This window comes from Rissa tridactyla, chromosome 1 (assembly GCF_028500815.1).
Source record: "Rissa tridactyla isolate bRisTri1 chromosome 1, bRisTri1.patW.cur.20221130, whole genome shotgun sequence".
NCBI lineage: Eukaryota > Metazoa > Chordata > Aves > Charadriiformes > Laridae > Rissa > Rissa tridactyla.
Window position 1 is genome coordinate 3,427,512 of NC_071466.1, and position 8,414 is coordinate 3,435,925.

Here is an 8,414-nt window from a genome sequence, read left to right on the forward strand (position 1 = left end):
CTGCAACAGCACTGTGCTAGTCCAGTAGTACCCAACACAGAGACAGACCAGGTTTGTGTCACCTCCAAACCTTTTAAGGTCTTCGAGCGGAAAAGTGGTGCAAAGCCATGTTGGGCCATGGTTTAACCTGTTATTTTTAAAAGCGGCATCAGCTTTTGTGTTCTGTTCCCTAAGTTCCCTTTGGCACTTGCTCGTACCCCTGCACAGGCTCTCTTGTCAGGCCAACGCAATTATTTGTGCAGCCAAGTGGTAAACCAGGTTGGGAGAAAACTAAAACGGCACAAAGAGAAGGTATGTCACCCAGGGCTGGATGCGTGCCCTGCACCAGGTCACTGTGGAGCTTGTGCCCACACAAGGAAGAGGACAGGAAAGCGTGGCTGGAAGTGTACGCTCACAACAGGTTTAGGAAAAACTCAGCCCTCGCTGCTGCTCAGAGAAACGGCCCCGTGGAGCTGTCTGCTCTTGTCCCCTCTCCGATGCTGGGTGTAGTACTTAAAACTACTCTATTCTCTTTGGCTTGGTTAGTTTTCAGTCTGATCAGATCCCTGATCTCGCTGACTGCATATCTAAACAGTCAGTAATGTTGGCTCAAGACAGGCGCTGAACATAGGAGAGGGGTCCCTAAGAAGTAGTTTCCCGCCTGGCTTTCGGCTAGCTAAAATGATGCTTTGGCTCAGAAAAGATTCTCCTTTATTGTGCCTTCCACCAGCTCAGTGCGTGGCTGTGCGACTGATAAAAAGTCACAGCAAATACCAGCAGTGTGTGCTGGGGCTGTGGCACCAGTGCCTGGAGTGCCTTAGCCTTCCGTGCTGCTAAGGGCCTTCCATCATAACTCCATACCTGCTTCCCACCCCCAGCTCTGTGTCCTCTCACTCCGGCTGCCTTGGCAATGTTTCCCAGGGCCTCCGGAGCAGTATCTTTCCCTTGTTTTTCTCATGCTGTTGTTCTCATGCTGTTATTCTCATGACCTTGCACCTGCAAACCTCCTCGATAGTGTTATCGGCAGGTTCTCATGGGAAGCGATTGCCACCAGTGTGAGAATCACCCCTTCTTCCTCCCTTCTCCTGTCCTTTGCTTGCAGCTTTTGGTTTACATTACGAGGGGCACAAAGCACAACAACCACCCAGCGTGTGGCACCTGCACCAGAAGCGGTTACAACCAATAGCTTTTAAGCGGCTCCCAATAAACATCATATCTTTCCTATGGGAAAAGCACTACGGGGGGGGGCTGGAGAGGAGTCCAAGAGGGGACGCTTTCTGGGTACCCCCCCCTCGCTTTTTTCTCAGCTGCCCACTAAGAAGAGTTCTCCCTTTCCCTTCTCTTTCTCAGTCTCTATTTCACTATTAGAGTCGATGTATGCCCTCAGCTATGAACTCCACTAATAAATCTTTGTGCATGTGAACTTGTCCCCAGGCCCTGTGCATGCCAGGGGAAAAGCACCGAAGGCGCGACACTCTCTTTGTAGAGAGTTAACAGGTTTACGCGAACTGGTGTGACCAGAGGAACGGTTGAGGAATAGAAAGCTGCCAGTCACCGCTGAGACAGGCAGACCCTTGGGGAGCAGGGTTCTGGGGAGAAGAAAGAGCAACAACAAAGCCATGAGGTGAAAGGCCCCAGGAGCTGCTCCAGCAGCTGCTGGTGCGGATTGTTACCCCCTTAGCGCTGCTGGCAAATCTGCGCCTCCACCCTGTTACGAGGTTTCACAGTTGCTTTGGAGTTTTTCCAGTACAACTACTGAAAAATTAAACTGAAATATGAGCTGAGAGAATAACCCATTTATTTAAATATAGATTAACCTTAGGTGCCAGACCATATTTCCCAGCAAATAATTCCCGCACTGTGCAGCTAAAGAAAGCCTGAATTAGAAAGAATAAGTATGTCTGTAAGTCATTTCTAAATCATCCGATTTTGTTGCAGCTAATCATTGCACTGATATTTTAGCGCTGCAAGTAGCTTCTGAAGATGATGCCAACACAGTCATCATGGCTGTGTGTGTTTCAGTGGAAAATATTTTGGGCTAAGTGTTGCGCGGGGCTATTTCAATAGAAAAATATTTAAGGGAAAGTGTATTGTCATGGTAAATTACATAGAAAAACTAGGGTGGGGCATGGGAAAAAAAGCAAAAGCTATGTAGAAACAGGAAAAGGCAAAAGCCACATTTTGCAAAGTTTTATTCAATTCTCCATATATTTTCTGCATTAGCTGCACCTTTGCTGAGTGATGATTGCCCAGAACAGACAATGCGGCGCAAGGCCTGAGTCTGTCCTAACTTCCCCACAAACTCGCTGTGTAACAGAGTTGTTTATCTAAGAGAATTCCCTGGTGTTAAGGGGAGAGCCAGGCCAAGAGGCGCCAAGAGGTAATCATAGAATCATAGAATGGTTCAGGTTGGAAGGGACCTTAAAGATCATCCAGTTCCAACCTCCCTGCCATGGGCAGGGACACCTCCCACCAGACCAGGCTGCTCCAAGCCCCGTCCAACCTGGCCTTGAACCCCTCCAGGGATGGGGCATCCACAGCTTCTCTGGGCAACCTGTTCCAGTGCCTCACCACCCTCACAGGAAAGAATTTCTTCCTGATATCAAATCTAAACCTACCCTCCTTCAGTTTGAAACCGTTGTCCTTCATCCTATCACTCCACTCCCTGATAAAGAGTCCCTCCCCATCTCTCCTGTAGGCCCCCTTTAGGTACTGGAAGGCTGCTATAAGGTCTCCTCGGAGCCTTCTCTTCTCCAGGCTGAACACCCCCAACTGTCTCTGCCTGTCTTCATAAGAGAGGTGCTCCAGCCATCTGATCATCTTCCTGGCCTCCTCTGGTCCTCATAGGAGAGGTGCTCAAGCCCTCTGATCATCTTCATGGCCCTCCACTGGACCTGTTCCAACAAGTCCATGTCCTTCTTGTGCTGAGGACTCCAGAGCTGGACGCAGTACTCCGGGTGGGGTCTCACCAGAGTAGAGGGGCAGAATCACCTCCCTCGCCCTGTTGGCCACGTTGCTTTTGATGCAGCCCAGGATGCAGTTGGCTTTCTGGGCTGTGAGCGCACATTGCCAGATCATGTTGAGCTTCTCATCCACCAACACCCCAAGTCCTTCTCCTCAGGGCTGCTCTCAAGCCATTCTCCGCCCAACCTGTATTTGTGCTTGTGATTGCCCTGACACATGTGCAGGACCTTGCACTTGGCCTGGTTGAACCTTCATGAGGCACAGGCCCACCTCTCCAGCCTGTCCAGGTCCCTCTGGGTGCCATCCCTTCCCTCCAGCGTGTCGACTGCTCCACAGAGGAAGCACGAGGCTTCCCTTGGATGGTCCTGACCTGTTGCATCTTTCCCAAGTTGAATGCAAATCTTGGTGGGGATCATCCTTGTAGTGTTTTCTTGGGAAGACGTGGAGAAAATTCTAGGGAGGTAGGTGCACATACCTCTGTTCACGATACAGACAGGGCAAGTGAAATACAGTTTATCTGAACATTAGTTTCTTATACTGGCCTTTCAGATTCTTTGATGCCATAGTGATAGATTCAGTGCTTTACTGTTCACACTTCTAGGAACAAGTTCTGGGATGGCCAAAAGGATGGTCATCAGCCCTTAGCAATTAGGATATTTTTAATTGCTGCTCGTACAGGCGTATCATGCCAAACCAGCAGCTGAATTCCTGTTGATGATGGAGGTTGTATTGTTATTGGACTTTGTCTCAGAGCAGTGAGGGGCTGCAAATCCCCCACATTTGTTCCATAAACTGGGGTCTAAAGTCCCTTTGGAAATACACTTCACATGCTGTGAATGTGCCTTGCTGGTTCAGTGAGAGCTCCTTCACACACAGAACAAGCTATTCTGGAAGAAAGGTCGCTTTAAACTAGACTAAAGGCTCTGTTCACATGAGCTGTGGGTCCATGAGGATTTATTTGGTGACGATACTGGCTTAAGTAATTCTGGCTTTTTTCCTCCCACCTCCCTCTCTTCCCACCAATTGTTCATGTGCCCCTCCCTGCGCTGCGCCAGCAGAACTGTTTGTGTAGCTACATCGTGAACAAACAAGGGAACTGATCTAATACAACTAGGCAAAATGGAGAAATGTTGTTTGTTTTCTTCTGCCAGATCGTTTGACCTGCGTGATTCATTACACAGCTACATAAATCACTCCCTGGCAGAGAACGGGAGGGCAGGTGGAAGCAGAAGAAATCAGTTGGCTGGGCAGGAACAGGACTGCCTGAGCAGCGCTGCTGCTGGCCACGAAGACACAGACTGAGTTTAGGCTTTAGTGATGCTGACTGCACATTGCTGCCCCTCTGTCACCATTACAGCAGAGTTGTTACAATAGGATAGATAATCCTACACCTTGGGTCAAACTCTTTCACCCTTGAAGAAAAACCACAAACTGAAGTGGCACACAGGGATATTTCAGGAGATTGCTGAGCTTTATCTCACCACTGCCATCAGGATGAGATCTTGTTTCCCAGTCGTCTTCCACTCCTGGTTGCAGCTTCCAGCCTTCCTTTGCACCAGTTTTGGTGGTCATCAGAGAGTTTGCAGAGGTCTGGTCTCGTTCATCAGCTAAAGAGAAAAGATCAAGTTACTTTGTGCTTATCAATTTTCTTCTGGATTAGTGAGCTGAACTGGCTCACTGATAGCCTTTGGAAAACCAGAGCCCATGGAAGGGACATGGTGGAAAACCAGAACTAAGAAAATGGAGAGGGTTTGGAAAGGGGGGTGGGTGAAACATCCTTCCTTCAGTAGTGTTGAGTTGTTAGATCAACTCAGCTGTCTCATTTTCTGATGCAGATACACCTTCCATTTTTATGCAGGTTGTTAGCTCTAGCAGATGGATAAAATATATGCCTTTTATCCACATCATCCTGAACAAGCAAGCAAGATTTAAATGTGTGAGCTGTTCCTTGCTTTCAGAGCATGAGTCAGCTAAAGGTTTGACCCATTAATCTTTCAAAAGTCAGAGGGGGAAAAAAGACTGCAGCCTTTCTGGCTGTTGCACTCCCATTACGCAAAAGGGAGGCTATGGGTTTCTGTGTTAATGCTTTTTCATTGGTTTCTAAATTTGCTATGTTCATAAGGCAAAAACTATGATTTTAGCTGTCAGACTTACAAACTCCACTGGTGTTCTGAAAATCCAGCTGTGTTTTCAGATTCTTAATAAAAATACCAGTAAAACAGCCTCTGTAATTGGAGATTAACTGACAGGGCTCTTGACAATACAGGAAGCAGAACAGAATCCACCTCAGTTGCCATGGCTATGTTTTCCCATCAAGCTAATAGAATTAAAAGAATTACTTTCTCCAGTTAATTCAGCAATTCTGACCTATACACACACAGAAAACAGTTAATATCAATAAGAAGGAAAACTTTTTATAGAGCAGATGCCAGCATCATGTAATTTAGGTGCAGGGCTATCTCTGTACATAGGTAAACTAACTGTTGCCTAAGGCAGCATAATACCAGGGGCAACACAAAGGCCAGGGCCCCGCTGTAAATGCTGGAGCTTTAAAAAAGCCAGACTTCTATCTGTTCCACTGAGTAACGGGAGAGGTCTGAGGGCAACAGGTACTGCCTGGGGAAGCAGCTTCGTTTTCCAGGGCTCTGCTCTTTCATCTCTCTGCCCACTAGCTCTCTGTTTCAAGTATCCTCCTTTCCCAGCACAGGCCTTTCATCTTTAGGATGGAAAAATTCAGTGTTACCTACACGGCTGAGAAACCCTAAGCTAACTCTTCGTCTCTTTGAACCACCCCTATTTCTTACACTCTTTCTTAAGTATCCTCTATTGCCTACTCTTGAAGAAAAAAAGTTCTAGGCTAGCTGGACCAGCTGATTGCCAAAATCACCACCAGAAGAATGCAGGAGGATGAAGGTCCTTCTGTTTTATATAGACTACCTGAAGCAGATTGAGGAAGAAAAATGCCAGGGGAGATGTCTTGCTGGACATGTTGCAAACAAGAAAGAACTGGTCAAATATGTGAAGGGGCAGTCTTGGCTGCAGCAAATGCAAGACTGTAGAGTTCAAAATCTTGAGAGAAATGAGCAAGGTAAGTAGTAGAATCACAACCCTGAACTTCAGGAAAGCAGATTTTGATTCACTCTGGAATCTTCCTGGCAGGATCCAATGGGAGACTGCCCTAGAGGGCTTGGGGCCCAGGGCAGCTGGTTGCTCTTCAGAAAACCTCCTGTAAGAAAAAGAGCAGTCCGTTCTGATGTACAGAAAATCAAGGAATTGTGGCAGGAGGCCAGTATGGATGTACAAGGGACTCCCAGCTGAGCTCCAACACAAAAAGGAAGTGTACAAAAAGTGGAAGCACAGATGGGCTGCCCAGGAGAAATACAGAGACATTGCTTGAGCATGCAGGGCTGGTGTTAGCAAAGCCAAAGCTCAGCTGGAGTTGAAACCAGACAGGGAGGTGAAGGTTAACAGGAAAGGCTTCTGTAGGTACACTGGCAGCAAAAGGAAGGCTGAGGAAAATATGGGTCCACTGGTCCATGGAGCAGGGGACACAGTGGCAAAGGACGCGGAAAAGGCTGAGGTATTCAATGTTTTTTTTGCCACGGATTTCACTGATATCGTTTGCCCTTAGGCTTCCCAGTTCCTCAAAGCCTAGTAGCAGTCTGTGAGAGTGAAGCAGTACCCAGCACGGAATTGAGGGAGCACTGAAGCTAACTGGACAACACAAGTCCACAAGACCAGATGGGATGCAACGAAGGCTGCTAGAGAAGCTGGCCAATGTCATTGAGAGGCCACTCTATCGTCTTTGAAAGGTTATGGTGATCTGGGGAGGTTCCTGATGACTGGATATTGGTCACGCCTGTCTTCAAGGAGGGCAAGAAGAAAGATCAAGGGAATGACAGACGAGTCTCCCTGGGAAGGTGATGGAGCAAATCCTTCTGGAAGCCATGTCGAAGAACATGACGGTCAAGAAGGTAATTGCGAACAGCCAATATGTATTTACCAGATGAAAGAGATTGCTTTTACAATGAGATGACTGGTTGGGCAGACAAAAGGGGAGCTGTGGATGCTGTAAAGGTTTTGCAAAGCTTTTGACATGTTTTCCTGTAGTATCCTTACACTCAAATTGGTGAAATATAGCTGCATAAGTGGACTATGAGGTGGGTAGAAAGTTCGCTTGGCCATTGGCTCAAAGAGTGATCAATGGTACAAAGTCCAACTGGCTGCATGTTACTAGTGGCATCATTCAGGGATGCATACCGGGGCCAGTACTGTTTAATGTCTTTACTGATGACCTGGATGACGCGATGGGGGACAATAACAGCAAATTTGCAGACAACACTAAACTGGGGGCGAATGATTGATAAGTTGGAGGTCAGGGCTTCTATGCAGAGTGTCCTAGACACTCTGGACCCACGGGACCCACGGGAACTTCATGCAGTTCAACAAAGGCAAATGTGAAGTCCTGCACTGGGGGAGAAGTAGCTTTATCCAACAGTAAAGGTTAGGGGTCAACAAAAGAGCCTAGTGGAAAAAGACACAGAGGTCCTGGTGTACAGCGAGTGGAACATGAGTCAGCAGAGTGGCCGTGTGGCAAAGGTGGTTAACCACACACCAGGCTGTTATTAGCAAGAGTGTAGCCAGTAAGGTAAGGGAAGCGGGTTTTCTCCTCTATATGGCACTTGGGAGACCACATCTTACAAGTGTCCAGTTTTGAGCTTCCCAGTACAAGTAATATACTGATATGCTGGATTTAGTCGAGGGCCACCAGGCTGGTCAGGGGACTGGAGCTCATGATGTATGAAGAGAGCCTGAAAGAACGGGGTCTGTTCAGCCTTAAGAGAAAGCTGAGAAGGGAAATTATTGCTGTCTACAGGTGCTTGATGAGAGGATGTAGAGAGAACAGATGCACAGAAAAAGGATGAAAGGCAAGGATGAGGGGAAAGGGACACAAATTAAAGCATGGGAATTTCTGACTTATTACAAGGAAAAAAAAAAAGATTACCATGAGGGCAGTCGAACACTGAAAACAGGGGACCACAGTGGCTGCCAAATCTCTTGCATTGAAGGTACTCAAAACTGAACTCAACAAGGCCATGAGGAACTGTCTTTAAGTGGCCCTACTTTGAGCAGGGGTTAGAGATGATGAGCTTTGGAAGTGATCCTTTCTGTGAAGAAATGTGGCTTGAAGAGGATGAATTAAAGGTGTGAGTCTGATTTGCTTTCAACTCACATATATAAAAAGTATTTCAATGGCCCTGAATGACCCAGAAATACTCTGGTGTGTGAAAAAATCCCCCAACAAAACAGCTCATCTCTTAAGATTCCATGTCTTCAAGGCATTCCAGAAATTCTTTATTTTGACATTTACTATTGCAATCCTATGAGAACTCACATTTGGCAAAATCCTCCCATGTATATCAAATCTAGCCCTCCCAAGTATCCACCGTGTGCTTTTAAAATACCACTAA